The sequence below is a fragment of the Cryptomeria japonica genome, chromosome 6, assembly GCF_030272615.1.
Source record: "Cryptomeria japonica chromosome 6, Sugi_1.0, whole genome shotgun sequence".
Lineage (NCBI taxonomy): Eukaryota > Viridiplantae > Streptophyta > Pinopsida > Cupressales > Cupressaceae > Cryptomeria > Cryptomeria japonica.
The window spans coordinates 580,390,291-580,410,820 of NC_081410.1; positions in this window are offsets into that span (position 1 = coordinate 580,390,291).

The window sequence follows — 20,530 nt, forward strand, 5'->3', positions numbered from 1 at the left end:
GCACATAATATAGAACGAGATGTTACCATGGAAGATTTTTGCAACACCAAACAAAAACCAGGGGAGTTGTTCTCAACTTTCCTACAACGGTGGTGGCAACTGTCTAGCAGATGTTCTCTTCATTTACCTGAGCAAGAACTAGTGGAAATATTCATTTCCAACTTGAATGATGAGATGGAATTCCATTTAGACATGAAAGGTACATAATCCTTTGAAGATATGATCACTCAATGACTAATTTGTGAAAGAGTCCTCATCAAAAAGGGACTTATCAAAATCTACAATGAACCCAAAGATGGCCCTTGTCCACGTTATAATAGTGATAAACCAAATTTTTTGAACAAGAACAAGAATGTTGTCAATGACAAGATAGTGGATGCATGAACAGTAAAAATTGCACAACCTGTGGTCAGGTTTGCAGGACAAAATCCCCCTCCTAAAAATAACACCATCACTCATCCACAAAACCAAGGTCGCAATGCGCCACAAGAGGAACCAAAACAAAGGCAACAGAACTATAAGACAAAATGCATGCACACACCCTTAGGGGAACCCATCAAAATAAATATTGTGTCAATTGGTCTCTTCCAATCTTGTGACCTTACCAAAAACATCTAACTATGAACCTCAAGTCAAACCTCCATGGTGGAGAGATAATGAACATTATGAATTTCACCAGGGAAGAGGGCATAAAATGAGTAATTGCCATCGACTCAAAGATCTTGTTCAAGATCTTATTGATAGAGGAGAAATAGAAATAGAAGGACATGACCCTAAAACATCCAATGATGATCATCTAATGTTCAAGAATCCACTTTCATCACATGATCAAAGGGGTCCTTCCACCTCCAAGTGAAACACAAATACTACAACTAATTATACACAAGCTGCATATAATTATATTGTGAATCACCTCTATGATGTTGATGAACAATTTGCAACTCTCACCATCAAATATCTAAATCCTGCATGCAACGTTGTTACGCGTTGTAGCAAGATTACCATTCAAGCAGCACCACAAGGAATGACACCCCTGCCCAAGAAATATAATCTTATGGAGCAATTGGATAAAACACCTACACTCATTTTCATATTAGAGATTTTGCACTTATCCCCTTCACATAAAAAAATCTTGGATCAAGCTCTCCAAGAAGAGTCAGTCCCCACCAATCTCAACACAGATCAATTTCAAACCATGGTTGGTATTCTCAAGTCATCACCATGCCTCACTTTTTCCTGAAAGTGACAACGCTTCCTTCCAAAAACCACATAATGCATCCCTTCACATTGAAGGATTTGTAAACCAACATAGAATCAAGTGAGTCTTGATTGGCAATGGAGTCGGCTTGAATATATCCGCCTTGCAGTTGGTCACAACATTGGGGTATGCGGTAGAATCAGTGGATGCCAATAAAAAGATAATCATTAAGACCTATGATGATGCAGAGCATTCTTCCAGAGGAGCTATTGTATTACCTATCAGAGTGGGGCCAGTGGTGAAGCATACCGTCTGTCAATTTCTAGACCTTCCTTTGCCATATAATCTTTTGTTAGGAAGACCTTGTATACATGCCATGCAAGCCGTTCCATCCACCTATCATCAATGTATCAAGTTTCCCCATAATGGTGTAGAAATCACAATCCTTGGTGATTCAAATCCATTTATCCCTTCCACATCATATGTTAATCCAGCCTCTCTTTGCAGCTCAATCACCCCTATACCAAAGCAAGAGAAGTTGACAATGAAAATAGATAAGGAAGGTTCTGGGGAATATAATCTTAGCCAACACTTTTATGTTGGTAAATTACTCATCTCCCCTAGAACTCATGGAAAACCTCAAAAGTTGCTTCAAACACCACTGGCCAAGCAAGAATGCACTTTGGCGCAATTCATCCTTGGTAAAAGTCAGGAAGAGGAAACAATGGATGAGGACCTGGCAGAATGGATCTACAAGGACCCTATCAACAAAGAAATCCCAAATGCTAATCTTCCCACTGATAAATATGGCAAAGTCCTCACTATCATGCAAAGAATGGGCTATGATGGCCAGAGTGCTTTGGGACATTGCAAACAAGGAAGACATGAACCTTTATAACCTGAGTTGAAACCCAAAACTAAAACAGGAGTAGGTTTTCAAAAGGAATCTATTCCTAAACTCATATTCAAAGGAAAATCCAGCAAACTCGTGTATCAACTAGTTAATTCAAGGAGGCCATCCTTGATTATATCTACAGCACCAACTACACCACTTGCACCAATAAAACTGATAATCCCATCAATAGCATCAGTAGCATCAACTGCACCCACAAAATTGATAATCTCATCAATAACATCAAAGCTAGTAGCAACAATAGCACCAAAAATCCCATCAGTAGCATCAGTAGCACCAACCGCACCCACAAAACTGATAATCCCATCAATAGCATCAAAGCCATCAGCAACATTGATAACACCAATAATCCCATCAGTAGAAACAGTAGCACCAACTATACCAACAACACAGATAATCCTAGTAGCATCATCAACAGCATTGATAACCCCATCATCAACACCAACTATCCCACCTCCAAAAGTGCATAAACTCATGACCAATACACTCTTCAATTCAAAAGACATCCCAGCTTGGTACAGTAATCGGATGTTAGAGAGTGATTCAGAGATAGACTCACATGAGTGGGAATGGGATTTAGTGAATCTAAATACTTCAGATGAGGAAGACACATCACCTCTACCACCTCGTAAAGATATCCCAGTTTATGGAGAGGCATGAATTAAAACCTTTTGGGTTCCTGAGAAAGAAGCAACTTCCACAAGCCCTGCGTCAAATCCTACACCAGAATCTGACAAGGAGAGTACCATCGATGAACTTCACTCATCAATATTAACCCTGATTGACGCCTCCTCTGAACTCAACTTAATCAATGAGGTAATGTCTATCATCCACCCCAAACTCATCGATTGGAACCAGCCAAATCCCCCATGTCTTGATCATTTCCAAAACGATGAGGCGTTCATAGACTTTTTAGAAATATGGGATAACATACCAAGCGGGGATCATAAAGTTGGGTTTTCCATTGAACTTAACAACGTAGCGTACTTTGGGGCGGATGCCAAACCTTTCAGCTGCAAAAATATCACAATAAAACAAGGATCTTCTAGTGAAAACCACACAGTGGCACTTGTTGATCCCAAAAAAGTAAAAATAAAGAGCGTATCCAAAGGTGAAAAGCTCTCTGAGGCACCTGTAGATGAAAGGTTTGACATCCTCCCCTCTAGTACAAATCAGGAGAGATCGATGATTCTAATCGAAGAAATAAAAGAATTCAATGTGGGGACTCCAGAGACTCCTCACCAAATACATTTGGCATCTTTATTAACTCCAGAGGAATAGCCAACATTTGTGGAATTCTTCCAGAAGCATCAAATCAACTTCGCATGGTCTTATGCAGACATGCGTGCCTTAGATCTTGATTTGGTCATACATCACCTAACTGTGGCAGAAGGAGCTAAACCGGTCAAACAAAAGCTCAGAAAGACGCACCCACAAATTGTTGTTCTTGTCAAAGTGGAACTCAAAAAGCTCTTGGATGTTGGTTTCATCAGACCAATCAATTATGTAGATTGGATCTCCAATATTGTACTTGTTGGTAAACCTAATAGGTGCATCTGTATATGTACAAACTTCAGAGATTTGAACAAGGCATGCCCTAAAGATAACTTCCCTTACCATACATCGACATGATTGTTGATCTCACAGTGAGTCATGCAATGCTTTCTCTTATGGATGGATTTTAAGAGTACAACTAGATCAAGATTGCTCTATAGGATCAACATAAAACTACTTTGACATGCCCATGGGGAACTTACTATTGGAATGTGATGCCATTTGGTCTGGAGAATGCAAGGGCAACCTATCAAAGAGCTATGACTACCATATTTCATGACATGATGCACACTATAATGGAGGATTATGTCGATGATTTACTAGCTAAATCATTAACAAGAGAAGGTCATCTGGCAATACTAGGTCAAATCTTCGACAGATTAGAGCAATATCATGTTCGTCTCAATCCAAAGAAATGTGTCTTTGGAGTAACCTCTAGGAATATCTTAGGATACATTATCTCAAGCAAAGGTACTGAAGTAGATCCTTCGAAAGTCAAATCAATCATGGACATGCCACCTCCAAAGAACATCAGTCATTTAAGGACATTGCAAGGGTGGCTACAATCAATTCGGAGATTCATTGCACAATTGGTTGATAAGTGTCATCCCTTCACGCATGTGTTACACAAGAATATCCACTTTCAATGGGATACAAAGTGACAACAAGTATTCCAAATTCTTAAGAACTACCTAATGCATACACCCTTGTTGATCCCACCAGATCCAAGTAGACCTCTATTGCTATATATTTTAGCTACAAATACGGTATTAGGAGTATTGTTGGCACAACACAATGCAGAAGGAAAAGAATGTGTTGTATACTATGTCTCTTGCACATTGGTAGGCTATGAACTCAATTACACACCTATTGAGCGAGCTTGCCTAGCATCTATCTTGGCAGCCACCAAATTGAGGCACTTTATGTTAACATGCAAGGTACATTTCATTGCCAAAATAGATCCACTCAAATACCTACTCAATAAGGTAGCATTGACAAGCCGCTTGGCCAAATGGGTTATGATCTTGAGTGAATTTGATATAGAGTATGTGGACTACAAGGCTATCAAGGGGAAAATTATTGTAGATCAATTGGTTGATGCACCACTCACAGGTGACCATCCTCTTGTTTCCAATTTTCTAGATGAAGAGATCTTCATGATCACAAATACACAACCTTGGAAGATATATTTTGATGGCTCATACACTACAAATGGCTTGGGGGCAGGTATTCTTTTTATCACACCTCAAGGTGACAGCATCCCGAAGTCATACAGGACCACTTTCCCATGTACCAATAATATAGTAGAATATGAGGCCTTGATTACATGGCTCAGATTGGCTATATAATGGCATCTAAAAGAGCTATAGGTATATGGAGATTCCCAGCTAGTCACCTGACAAGTCACCGATGAATATCAAACTAAGGATGATAAGCTCATGCCGTATATAAAGATGGTGGATAGTTTCAAAGAATCATTTAAAACTATCACATTTGAGCAAGTACCCAAAGATCAAAATCAAGCTGCCAACGCAATGGCTACAATTGCATCTCTCCTGGATCTTGCGCAAAATTCAAAATGCTAAGAGTTCTTGGTAGAACAGCTTTAGATCCCCGCGTATGATATCCCTGAAACTAAAATGATATGTCACCTCATTGGTTCTAAATCCCCATGGTACGGTGAGTTATTCACTTACCTCCGTGATCACACACTTCCTCCCAAACAATCAAATAACCAACAAAAAACCTTCATCTGCCAAACCGCTCGATACACCATCATTGCCGAAACCCTATACAGGCGAAGTCTTGATGTTACTCTCCTTCAATGTTTGGAACAAGATGAGATAACAAAGGCCTTGGAAGAGGTACATTAAGGCATTTGTGGGAATCACTCAAGTGGTCCTTCTCTAGCAAAGAAAATAATGCGCACTAGATACTATTGGCCCGCCATGGAAAAAGTCTCCTACTATTCTATCAGAAAATGTAAGAAGTGCCAAGTTCACGGAGACCCGATACATGCACCAGCATAGGAATTGCAACCAATTACAACACCATGGCCCTTTTGTCAATTGGGACTTGAACTTGTGGGTAAAATCCATCCATCTTCATCCAATGGCCATAAAGCTATCATTACCACAACCACACAAAGTGGATCGAAGTCATTCCACTTACCCAAGTCACTGGCAAGCAAATCACCTCATTCATCCTTAATTACATCATCTATCAATATGGTGTACCCATGTCCCTCATCATAAATAATGGACTTCCTTTCAAAAATCAAGATGTCTATGAACTCTGTGAGAAGTTTCACATCCAACATCATTTTTCCACCCCTATTACCCACAAGGCAATGGTCAAGCTGAAGCATCAAACAAGAACATATTGAGGATCCTAAAAAAGATAGTCAACAATGTTGGTCATGATTGGTACATTCGATTAAATCCAACACTATGGGTGTATCGAACTAGCATTCGAACCCCTACAGGCGCAACTCCCTACTCACTGGTTTATGAAGAAGAAGCCATCCTGCCTATTGAGGTTGAAATACCATCTCTATGGATCTCCTTGCACAATTCGATAGATTATGAAGTATACCAAGTCTCCCATCTTCAGGACTTGGAACCGCTTAATGAAAGGCAACAAGCTACATACAACCACCTAAAAGCCTATCAACAATGCATGAGCAGAAGCTACAATCATCAAGTCAAACCTTGCACATTTGAGGTAGGAGATCTTATTCTCAGGGAGAATCCTCATAACCAACCAAATAGAGAATGTTAGGGTAATTTTGAATCCAACTAGCTAGGTCCATATGTTATCACTATTGTATTTGGGTTTGGGGCATATCAGTTGGCAAATTGAGAAGGAGAACCACTAGGAGATCCAATCAATAGTATGCACCTCAAACGGTTTCATACATAAGATGTGCAGAGCATCACACTCCTCCAATATATCAAAAAATATCAAAAACATTCAGAAAAATGTCCTAAAGAAAATACCAAAAAAATCAAGAAAATAATAAAGAAAAATCATGCATCCAAATGGTGAAAACCACTACAGTGGCACCTTGGGTAAGTACGATGGTGGAAACCTAGAAAACAAGTGCCACTCATAAAGGCTATGGCTCCATTGTCTTTTAGAGTCATTGCGATCACATCCATTGCATCCATTCACCCATCATTTATACCATGGCTTGTCATTGATCTGCAATCAAGGTTAGTACTTCATGTTTCCTACATCTCGATTTCATAGTGACACCTAAACTAGGGGAAATGCTCTTAACCTATTGGTGGAAGTGGACTCTAAATTAGTTGTGATTCATTGAGTTTTTCATTCAAAACTATCTAGAAATAATACCAAAAACATTCATAAAAACTCAGAAATACCAAAAACATTCAAAAACACTCACAAAATCCAAACACATGTCAAAAACATCAAAATCCATTAAAAACATTGCAACGAATATAAAATTATTTGTACATATGCATCACAAAAGACACCAAACAAACATTTTGAGCTACTCAAACGAAGACCACTTATCAAATCAACCAACCAATCAGAACATCTACACACAACTGTCTTCACAAGGATGCATCCTTCCTCACAGACAAGACATGGTAACATTTTCTTTGACAAGAATTTTTTTTTAGCTAATAAGCACTTGGTTGATTTGTTATTTATTTATATCACATTCCTACGCTACTCTAAGATATCCACAAGTGATTAGAGTAAGCCAGGATGGCTTCTGATATGATGGCTCCTGATATTTTTTTCTTTGTTTGTTATCTACAGATTGATCCAATGAAGTTTTGGGGCATGTACTAATGTTGTCTATGTGGGAAGATCACTAAGCTACGTGATCATATGCAAACATATAGCCATGGATCACTATGGCTTGCTGACTATAGCTTATACCTCGACCATTTGCGCATGAAATAGAATGAAGGTTAACTTTTCCTTGTTTGTGATGCTTGCTTATAGGTGAAATGCTCAAACTTGGTTCCTACTACCTTGGCCAAGAACGATACTACCATGCTCAATGAAAAAAATAAAGCACTATGAATACTCTATGGATCATCATTTCACCTCATCTGTCTATATTGCATTTCGTTGCATATCACCCATCCATTTGCTCATTCATTGTTTATATCTATTGTTTCCATGCAAGTAATTCAGATTTCTATGGGAAAGCACCTAATATAGTTGGACTTGGGTACAAAATCATGATGAATTTCTCTAATACATCATCGCACATATACATTCCACATCTGCAAATTCTCACCAACTTGCATTCATATATCGTGAAAGGCATGGCATTATCATTTAGTTGCATAAAATGCATTCAATTCATTATTATTTACTTGCATTTACATTCATTTAGATATTCATTTATGTGCATTAATTTATTCATCGCATTAGTGCATTTAAAACATTAAAGTACATTTGTTCTCATTTACTTGCATTTCGTCATATCCTTTAGTTGCATTAAGTGCATTTAACTTCATTTAAATACCTTATAAATCATTTCATTCGTCTATCTTCATTTAGTTACCTATTAGTCATTAATGTGCATGCACTTTATTATTAAGGTACATTTGCTATCATCTAGTTGCATCTCAATCATTAAGTTGCATTCTTCTAAGTCATACACAAATCATTCATCATCATTTAGTTGTTTAATTCATTTATCATCATTTACTTACATTTTATCAAGGACATTTCATCTACCCATTTAGTGCATTCCTTTAAATCATTAAATATGCATTCATTTCATTATCATTTAAGTTTCATTTAGATTCATTTAGTATGTGCATTTTTACCCATTTAGTCTCATCTAGATTCATTAAGATGCATTCATTATCCTTTAACTGCATTAAGGTGTGGTTATTTATTATCATTTAGTGGCATTCATTTAATCATTAAAGTACATTTATTCATTAATTGCATTCATTTAAGAAACATACATAACATTTGTATAAACATTTGTTCATCCATTTGAGTGCATTCATCTAGTTGCATACATAAACATTTGCATAAACATTTTATTCACTTAGATTCATCTTAAAAACATGCATCATTTACTCATGTCATCAACATAAGCAATTATTATCTATCACAAATATCATTATTCATTATCTCATCTCATGATTTAGCATGCATCATCATTGCATCACATTAATAGCATTATAAAATCATCATCCATCCTCTACCTGCATCCACATGATTATCAAATCATCCATAGCATGCATATAGAAATCATATCATCACCATGTACATATAGAAAGCAAATCATCCATAGCATGAATCTAAGCATAACTCATAATCACCATACTGCATAAAAACATACATGTCATCATATACATACATATCATATCATCATAAAACATGGGATCTCCTCATATATCACATCATATATCTCATCACAAAAGAATATGTGTATCATAGTACAATAATGCCAAAATATATCAACTACCAAGAGCCATCCAAGTAACAGTCTAAAATAACAATGTAACAAGTGCATAGAATCTCTCAAATAGCACTCTGGCCAAATGCTACTCCACCATATCGCCGAGGAGGACCCATAACACCACCACTACTCTAAACCCTTTGAGAACTCTCTGCTCTCGCCCACCACATCTAGGAATAGCTCAGTGCTCACTAACTAACTGGCACAACCTACTCATATAATCCCCGCCAATAGTCAATCTCTTTGCCTACCTGCCACATCTCCCTCAACACCGCCTCAGTTGGACCTTGTGCCTATTCTCCCTCCAAAACTAGAACTCTATCTTTCACCTCCCTCAATCTATCCACCAAATCATCTCTCTCTCACACCACTATCCTCAACTCAGCCTCTCGTGCAAAAAGCTAGACATCCCTGGCTGCAATTTGTGTCTCCATGTCCTCTAACCAAGTTGTGTCTCCATGTCCTCTAACTGAGTCTATAACTGTATAATCATAAACTCCCGCAGATCTCCCTCTCCTCCATCTATCTCCCCCTCCCATATCCATAGGATCCTCTCCTCCACCTACGGCTCCCCCTCCCATCTCCATCAGATCCACTCCCCCACCGACATCCCTACCTCTTGCTCTAGTTTCTCCCTGTATCAATGGCCCCTATGATAGTCATAATGGCTTCCTACCTCTACCTCTCCTCTCTAATCATCCTCCTCCACCACCTCCACCTCCAAATCCACCCCCACCACCTCCTCCTCCTCTTGCTCCACTAAAACCACCTCCACCACCTCCCTCTCCTCCATCTCTCCCATCTCCTCCTCCTCCATCTCCCCTATCTCTTCCTCCCCCATATCCTCCTCCTCCACCCCTGCCTCCTCTCCTCCTTTGTCATCATCTCGTGTCATCCTCAAAAGGTGGTATAGGCTCGAAAGGATCTGAAATGTGTGGAATTGGATGTGCTAGTATGATACTGCATGTACTCCTCTATCACCCCTGCATCCAAAATCTTTGGCCTCATCTTCCATGGTCTTGCTTGTAATGTCTGGAACTATGCCAGGGCTTGATCATAAGGTAACACTGGTCCCCACTGAAATCTCTCCCGCACTACCCATGCATACTCCCCTGAACCCCTTGGCAAACCCTGCTTCCATCCAAACTGCCTCATCACTCTCCCTAGAAACTATCTCTCCACATAGTAGGATGTACACCCAATCAGAAAGTGTGTCACAAATACATATGGTAGTACCTCTACATCATCCTCCCAGGGCTCGCACTCAAGGTATGGCCTCCATATGGCTGTATCTAAATCATCTAAAGCCCGTTGCTAAAACTCCAACTTCCCTAGATAGGGTTGGCTCATCAAACCTCCATACATATACACATAGGGCTGATCTATCACCCTAAACCTCAAGCTGACTAGTCGTGTGACTAGCAGATGCTCCCAAGCCCAAATATGCAGCAATATGATCCCAACCCCTAGTGATCTTGCCTCTCAGTACACTTCCTCATGTAAATCCCTGTATAGGTGTGCTAACACACATGGCTCCCATGCATAGCAGGTCCCCTCAATCATCATCTTCTCTATCACTTGGCCCCAACCAATGGCAAATCCATGTGAACGTTGATTAGGGCAAAGCAAACCCCTGACGATCCCTGATAACACTGATGGTAGTGACTCATACAGTGCTGCTATATCCTCCCATGCTATAGAGCCATCCTCGATGTACACATCATCAATGAATATCTTCTGCACAACTATTTTCCCCAAGTACTGATAATATGTAATGAGCTCCCCCTTGATCGGGATGTACAATTGTGGAATCCTTCATACATCCTCCAATGTCACCATCATCTCTCCCATCGCCAAGTGAAACGTGCATGTCTCACTGTGCCATCACTCCACCTAGACCATCAGTAGACCGTGATTTGTTTGAATCACAAGTAGGTACATCATGTCATACAAGTTAGTCGCACATATGCAATCTATCTCTGCCTCCATCAACTATGCCCATAGCTACTATGTGGCGAGATACCTCTCCCACATCTATAAAATGGGAAGATCCTCCTACACATATCGACACTCATATCAGTTGTTTTTCTATAAAATTTCTTAAGTTTCAACCTAGACTATCATCAGATACTTTGATCAAGTATCTTCGAGTCTCAACAGGTAATCAATCATGGCAAACCTAGACTAAAACAGACATTTATCATAATGACCTAGTCTAAACGGGGTTGCTATGATTTATCAAAACAACTCATCAATCAATCAAACACAGGCATCAAGAGATATTTTCTCTAACGTTGGGGCATTTTTACTACAATGACACTACTCTGCTAACAATAGTGCTACAACTTATGCACAACAACGCTAAAAACATCAAATGCACTAACACAACTACACCATAGCGCTATTACCTGATAAAAGCGCTACAACATCTACCCAAATAGTGCTAAAATTACAAAAGTGCTAATGCTATAACACAATTGTGCTAAATGGACAATAGAACTACAACTACTATGCAATAGCGCCATTGTGGCACAGTAGCGCTACTTTAGGCAACAAATGCGCTAAAACGTAGTTTTAGTGCTATTGTCTTGCTTGGACTTTGATACTTGAAAAAACATGACAAAAATGCATAAAACATGAAATTCAAGATTTTCATACCATTGGTTCGTAGTCCTCTAGCCACTGGTATCGATGGATCTACTTTAATCGGTGATCTGCTATCAGCACGACAATGATAACTGTTGCTCACTCCTTCCCAAAGGGTCACTATCAGAGCTCCAAATTGTCAGGGACATAGGTGCAAATGAGCCTATTTTTACCCATTCCCCTCCATATATAAAACCCCAAACCTAACCCTAATTTATCTCGCTCACCACCATGGTCCCCATGAACTTTGGATGCCTCTAATTTCTCCATCTTAGCTCCGTTTTCTCTCACTCTTTCACCATTATTTCTCATTTCTTCTATTCTACCTATCCCCAACTTCTTTCTCTTTTTCAAGAGATCGCCCAATTTTTCAAAAAAAATCGACCCATCTCTCGAGGGGGCATACCACTCACTAAATTAACATTTATGGGGCATATTTCTTCACACCCATCTTTCTTTCTTTGAAACGACATGATAAACTGCACCATCTCAAAGACAAGCGAATGTGGTCACATAAATTTGTCCACTTAATTAAATGAATATTTACTATTTATTTGATTATTTAACCATCAATAATTAGTTAATTAAATTAATATTTAATTAATTCATCCTCAACCTCTTCTCCTATTAATTAAATAAATTATTTAATTTATTTAAATTAATTCATTAAGCCACACTCTAAATCAATTAAATGAATAAAGTACATTTATTTAATTTAACCCCCTTTCCTCACTTAAATAAATAATTAAATATTTATTTAAATCCCTAAACTACCCCTCCACTTGCATTCTCCTACAAATGTAAGTTGCACCTATTTAGTTGAAATAAAGTAATTTTATTTTAATTAAAATCCTATTTTCTCTCACCCACCAAACCCACTTGCATCCTAAACCCATTCTAGATTCTTCTAAACCATTTTTAATTAGCCTAATCCCATCCCCTAATTATTGTCACATTCCCAAGCAACTTGAAGTCACTTCTCAAAGCCTCAAAGTCTTTGAAAAGCATTAAAATCTTTATGTCTTCAACAAGTTAACCCCCAAAGTCTTCCAAACCATTAATGGCTCTTACATAACCATTAATGGTTAAACTCAACTCACCCACATGGTTAGAGACTTTCCCTCTAACTCAACCCTAATTTAACTCATGGGTTTCTTCAAGCATTCATTGCTTTGACCATTGTTATCCCCACTAACTCTTGCATAATAATTTATCCCTTGGATAAAGGCTTTATTCATTCAACTCAAGCCTAACCTAACCTCCCAAGGTAACCTTCATGTCATCTCAAGCATTTAATGCTTCTTCCATCTCCTCTCTAGCCATCTAATGTTAACTCTTGATATGCATGCTTAGGATTGTAGTTTCTTTCATATTTCATTTTTATTGATACTAACAACACTAACGTTTGAATCTTGTGTTTATCACATTCTTTTTGCACTGCATCATTTGGTGAACTCGATGTGAATCGAACACGCAACCTTCTGATTAAAAACTCTTTTTGTGAAAATTGCCAAAATTGCCACACAGTTTCTCCTTTAGCGCTATTGACACATGTTTTAGCACCTTCGACAGCTAAAGATTTAGCGCTTTGGTCTGATTTTTAGTGTGTTTGGTTCAGAATTAGGGACTTTGTCCTAGTTATAGCACTATTGTTACTCTTTTAGCACGTTTGCACTCTTTGTCTGACATAATTTTCATTCTGTTTGACAGTTTTTATTAGCACTTTTGTCCATCTTGCAGCGTTGTTGGTGTTCTTTTAGCACCTTTGTCAGTCTTTCAGCGTGTTTGTATTAAAGTAATGCTTTTGTGTTTACACAAAGTAGTGCTTTTGTAACAAGGAGTTGAGAAAAATATTGTGTAACCAAAATATTAAAATTTTAGGCTTGTAGAAGCCCACCAAAAACCGTCATTTCACTAACTATTTTTTTGTTGTGCAGGTTTCGCTAACGTCTTATTTTCCAAGATTGGAGGAGTTAGGAATTAGGAAGTTTATTTTCTTTTTCTTTCTAAGCTTTTCTTTAAAAGTTAGATTTAAAAAGTATTCACTTTCCCTTTTGGTTTAAAAATAACTTCATCTTTCATTTTGGATTAAAAATCAACAAAATGTTCAGTTTGGGGCTTAAAAAGAATTTCATTTTGCAAAGTTAAAAAGAACCACAAAAACACACAAACAAACTTTGTTTTCTTGCAAGATTAGGAACAAACTTTTCATTTTGGGTTTTAAAACAAACAAACAAACTTTCATTTCTTGCAAGGATAAAATTCACAATCAACTTTTTATTTTTATTTTTTTGCAAGTTAAAAAGAATAAACAACTTGTCCATTTTTGTTTGCAAAATCACTTTTACTTTGAGCAACGTGCTTTTAAATTTGGTTGACCAGGGTTTTTCAATTTCCTAGTTAGAAAACAAATTGCTTTGTGAGGTTAAAAGAACACCATGGTTGTTGGAGCAAAATCTCCAAATAGCATATTGATTACATTGTGATAAACCAGTTAAAAAGAACAAGTGTTTTCAGTGTTTGGCACACTTGTACAAAATCTGTAGAGTGGTCCCATTTCTAACACACACTATCCTCACCCTTGGCTCTTGTGGTCCTCGATGCAAGAGAAAAGTGTTAGTAACGCTCGATTTTTTTTATTTTTAAGAGAGGTTTGCCAAGAGACACATCACCCTTGGGAATGACCTTGTGCGGTAAATCCTTCGAGCTGCTATAGAAATCAGGTGAGAGCAAAATTTCTAGCCTTGGGTGTAGCTATTCCTACAGTGTAACTTTTCGAAATGACATATGGGCCCCACCACAAGTTACAAGGCTCTTAAGTGAGTCACTACAGAATGAACTTACATCCAAAGACATCAAACATTACTAGACACCTTTTATTATAGAAGCCCACCCATTCTATTGATTGAAGATATTTGTGAAAAGTTACTTCAGTGCAAGAGCATAGATGGTTTTACTCCCACGATACTCACCATACATATTTCTTTGAGTAGAAACAGGGCTTTTTGAAAGGCTACTTGTAGCTTGATGAAAGTGGTGACTCCCCCATCATAGGGATCATCTATCTGTTATGCTCATGCAAGACTTAGTATATCACAATCTTACCTATCATGATGGGATTCATAAGGTATGTAGTACCAAAGTTGAAGAAATATCAAGATGTGGGCTGAAAATATCAAACTGGCCATTTGACCTTAGGGATAAAAAGTATTTGAGTTGTCTTCGTCTTGTCTCAGACTAGTAACAATTTGGGCCGACTTTAGGCTTTGGGAAACATAAATAAAATTTGTAAAAAAAAGGGGGGGGCGGGGGTCAATAAAGTTCATGATTCGGTTGATTTAGACCCACACCTATATTTGCCTTTTCTTGAAAAACGGCAAGGTTATTGTGCTTGTGTGCTTGTTGTGTTTTCTTGTTAAATAAATTCAAAAAAAAAGTTTAACCAAGTATTCATCCAACAAATCCACCTCAAACATTGATAAACAAAACAACATCAACAAGTGACACAAACTATCAGTTTGTATGACCATCACTCACATCTTGAGAAAAAGGAGCCTTCATCAAAAGACCACATTGAAAAAGAGACAATTGGGTTCAAAAGCCCTAATCAAAAGAAGGAAGTCTTTCTATATCAATAGACAATTTTTTCTCTCACATAGAGCCTTCTTATGTCATATGCACTTGTATCTTCAAGGCAAATCCAACGAATTTGACAAAGAGCATTTGAAAAATAGAGCTTTTACTCAGTATAGAACATTGGATTATCACAAAAACAAAGGGGGCAAGATCAATCCTACTTTATTTCCAAAAATCCATATCACCTACAATGAAGCTCAAGGGGAACCACCAACCCTTGAGAGAGAAGAAGAAGTAGAAACCCCCTTTTGTGATAGAAAGTTTTTATTGAGGTCCATATTCTATCCACTTTCACCTTCACACATCACAAAAAACATTCAACTCTCAAAACACAAAAAGGTCTTCTCCTGAGTTCTTTTAAATATTGCTTAAATCAAACCAACAAATCACTTTTAGAGTGTCTCTACATCTAGAATTAATCATCCTAAGAGGCATTTCTACACAGGTTAAAACTAGTTTATGAGTGCATCCTCTCATTGCTAGGTAGCTTGGTATGTATCACATCTCAAACCTTGCTATACCTCATCACATCAAAATTGTTGAAAACACAAGAGCAATTCACAAAGAACTTTGTTAACATCCAACCTTCAGTGTTAGAGATCCATCTTCCAAACAAACATTTCACAAAACTTGTCTTTTATCAAACATTTCATCACCACCTCATAATAACTTTCACCAGCCTCAAACTTTCAACAACATGGCTCAAACAAGATCAATGAGAAATTGACAACCAGAGATCAAAGATGAGGAGGAAGAAAACCTCAATGATTTTAAAGAGGCCATTGGAGGAGGCACTAATGATGATGATCCTAGCACTCCAACTCCTGAAGATATAGAAAGAGCACAACACAATCCCAAATTCAATAGACTCTTTGAAGAAATCCTTAGAAACAATGCAGATGCTCATTTTTTGAGACTTTCTCCAGAGGGTGCTAAACTACCCTCTAACATTGATACCACACAAATACGGCATACATCTGAACAACATAGCCATAACGATGGTGGAAGAGGTAGAGATTACTTCTGCTATGACCTTAATCATCAAGGGAATCTTCCACCTCCTCCTCCTTTAGAAATAGACATGTTGAGACAAGTAGAAAATCTTGCTCAACAACTTAATAGTGGTGTGAAGACAACTCAGTTTTCACCTAACGATATCTGTCCCTGTCCTTTTGATAGGAACATACTTATGCCACCTTTTCCACGAGGGGTTGAAACACCCAAGTTTGAAAATTATAAGGGCAAAGGAGACCCTCGAGATCATGTACGAGAATTTCACTCAGCTTGTTTAGAGGTGTCCTATGAGAACACCTATCTAATGTGCCTTTTTCTTCAGAGATTGGGAGGAACAACCACGCAATGGTTTTCCTGATTACTAGATGGCATTAGAACATTTGAGGAACTAGTTCAAAAATTCATCACTCATTATGCACATAACATAGAATGAGATATTACCATGACAGATTTTTGCAACACCAAACAAAAACCAGGGGAGTTGTTCTCAACTTTCCTACAATGGTGGTGGCAACTGTCTAGCAGACGTTCTCTTCATTTACCTGAGCAAGAACTAGTGGAAATATTAATTTCCAAATTTTTTCTTTCCTTTCTCATTTACTTTGTCATTGCTAATCGATGTAGACTTGCTTCTATAGTACTTAGAAATATGACCTATTTTGTTGCATGCATAATATGTAATTTTGTTCTTTTGAATTGGTCTGACATATAAGTGTCATTCCTTGAACTACATTGATTAGCCAAATGACCAAACTTTCCACATGCATGATATTTAAAATTCATCCTGCAATCTTCTAACTGATGACCATATTTCTTGCAATTTGTGCATTGCCTGGGAACTGAATTGTAGTTTTGATTTTCTCTATTTCTACATTGTCTAGCCATATGCCCAAATTTATTACAAACAAAACATCTACCATTTGTAAGCATTAGATTGTCTTGTTGGTTTCCTTTGGTCTGATGAGTTCTGCATACCCGTTTTTTGATCCTCATTTGCAGTATCGAAGCTTTCACCTTGTACAAATCCAATTCCTCTAGAATATTCACTCTGCCTTTATCTTTTCAATAAGTCATCCAACTATGTAGCACTAATTCTGAATTTTTCTTTATACTCACTTGCAGTAGTCAGATCATCTCTTAGATTTGTTATTTGTCTTTCAAGCTCTTGTTCATTATTCCAGGAGTGTATCAAATCAGTTCTCAACAGATTATTCTCATGAGTCAATCTGCCACATTCATCAAATTTGTTCTTCAGAGATATAACAAGATTTTCTTCCTTTTTCTTTTTGTCCTCAATATCTTTTGATAACCTCATAGTCAAGTCTTGCATTTCATTCTTGAGGAGTATTTTTTCTTGACTCAACTTCTGACATTGTTCCTTAAGTGCATTTTTCTCTTCATCATCCTAGTTTTGCAAAAGTTCCTTTGTAATAGCTTGAGAAGATGATAACCTTTCTTGCAGAATAAGAATGAATTCATTAGTAGAATTCAAGTCATCTTGGAGTTTCAAGTTCTTCATCCTTTCCGCATCATAGTCCTCAAGTGCCATCTCAATTTTCTTCTCCATAGACATGTTCAATGATTTCGGTTTTAGGATCTTCCTCAAGCTATTAAACTTCCTCTGAGGTACCAAGATTAGATACCAATTGTTGGAATACAATGAACCCAAGAACACTGAGAGGGGTGCATGAATCATTGTTCTATCGATATCACAATATTTTAACCTTTTATAACATACACATATAAACCGGTAAATGAAGAAACATATAACATGAACCAAATAAACTAGCCACATGAATAAACACTATAACACATAAAATTTATACGTGGAAAAACTGTGGGATTTGTGACCCACAATATCAATTCACTAGCCATATGAAAGATATTACATAGCATGGGGGCCTACACATGCAGGAAGGCACACTGCCTAGAGCACACTGCTCAACACAAAAGAGTCTCATTGACTACAAGCTTCTCCTAAAATAAAATAGTACTAATGAACTCACAAAATGCATCTGCAATGACAAAAAGATTTCTAGTTAAATCTTTGTTCTCTACTAGTTCATAAACCCTGAACCTTCTATCAGTATCTCCTCTTCCTCCAAGAATGCCTTACAAACTATCTACTGATCATAGCATGATATTAAATTCACATTCAAATGATCTACATACATATCCTTCGCATCACAGAGTTCTGGTATTATTCTCCTATGTCACTATCATATCAAAATGACCTAACAAACTGACTTATATACCCTTACAAACAGTATGCCTTATGTCGGTTTACAATACAAAATATATACAATGTGAGCCCAATACAGAATGATTTTACAATAAAACCTTTCCGATCCAGACTGATGTCGGCTTCATTGAAATGTTGGATGTCAATGTCAATGTCAGTGCTGGTGATGACCCTAAATACTCAACGTTGGTGTATGCCTCCAAATGTCGGTATGTTCTAGTATATGCCTTCAATAGAATCTTGTTGTCATCAATGATGACATATGATTCCAATGAGTGTCAATTGCCAACATTGAGTACATAGGAGTAGGAGCCTCCTTGAGAAACCAAGTTGTCCTGAGTAGATTCATCCTTGGGAAGGATCAAGAACAAGCTTAAGAACCTTTGGAAGGTTATAGATATTGGACCATTGGATGGTGCCAAGTGTTAACCCTTAAGAGAAACCAAAGAATTTGCTCATTAACACCAAATCCCTCTGCATCAGGGATCTTTTCCGAGGGTATTTTGGTGTTCCTTGTATTCATTATTTCAATTCTCTATTATTGTTATCTATATTTTACAGTCTGATCTTAAAATTAACATGGTATCAGAGCTAAGGTTGATTTAGTTGTGATCAGACTTTTTGATAGCAGCGCTCCTTCTTGGCATTTATCACACCATTTCCAACATTGAAGATGGTGAACAGTTTAAAGGTTGAAGATAGACTTGATGGAGCTTTGAACTTCACCTCATGGAAGGTTAGAATTCTTGTTACCATCAAACAAAATGATCTTTTGGAGTTCGTTCAAGGAAAAGGACAGTCTGAACCCAAAGATCAAGAAGAGAAACTCCAGTTCAAGAAGAAAGTTGTCAAAGCAAAGAAGATCCTGATTGAATTCGTGAAGGATCACCTTGTACCTATCATTTCCAAGATGTCTTAAGAAAGAGATATGCTCAAGACATTGGAATGGATGTAAGAGATCAACAACACAAGTAGAGCACTTGCATTGAGGTAGGAACTTCATCAATTCAAGATGGCAAAGGGAGAATCAGTCATATCCTTCTTCATGAAGATTGCAAAATTGAGAGATCAACTTAGCACCATTGGAGATTAAGTTGTGGACAAGGATCTTATCATGCTAGCATTGAATGGCCTTCCTCACTCTTGGGAGCCATTTATCCAAGGCATAAGGGGGAGATCCAAATTTCCCAAATTTGATCACCTTCATGTTGATTGTATTCAACAGTCAATGTTGATATCAAGAGGAATTAGTATAATCATTATGATGTGGAAAATCAAGTCCTTGCAACACAAACTTATATGGAAAGAGACAAAAGAAGAAAGAGGGATAGAGATAGAAGTACAGATCTTGTTCTAAAAAAGGACTTATCTCACATTCAATATTTTAGGTGTGACAAGTATGACCACATTGCTCGAGAGTGCCAATATAGGTCTACTCCTCTAGCATCTTCTGGGGAAGTTGACATAGAGACACCTTAGGATGATCCAAGGTCAAATGTCAACTCAAAAGGGTTCTTGTTATAAAAGGAGGAAGTGTCATTTCAGCTTCAGAGGGAGCCTGATAACTCAGCTTCGGAGGGAGCCTGACATTTTAGCTTCAAAGGGAGCTTGACATTTCAGATTCAAAGGGAGATACATCATCTTGAAAATTTTTTATTGCATTATTCTCTAGGAGAGAATTTTGAGGTGCAAGCCCTTGTTAATGCATTCTTCTCTAAGAGGGAAGTTTGAGGTGCAAGCCCTTGTTAATGCATTCTTCTCTCGGAGAGAAGTTTGAGGTGCAAGCCCTTGTTAATACATTCTTCTCTAAGAGAGAAGTTTGAGGTGCAAGCCCTTTTTAATGCATTCTTCTCTGCAAGA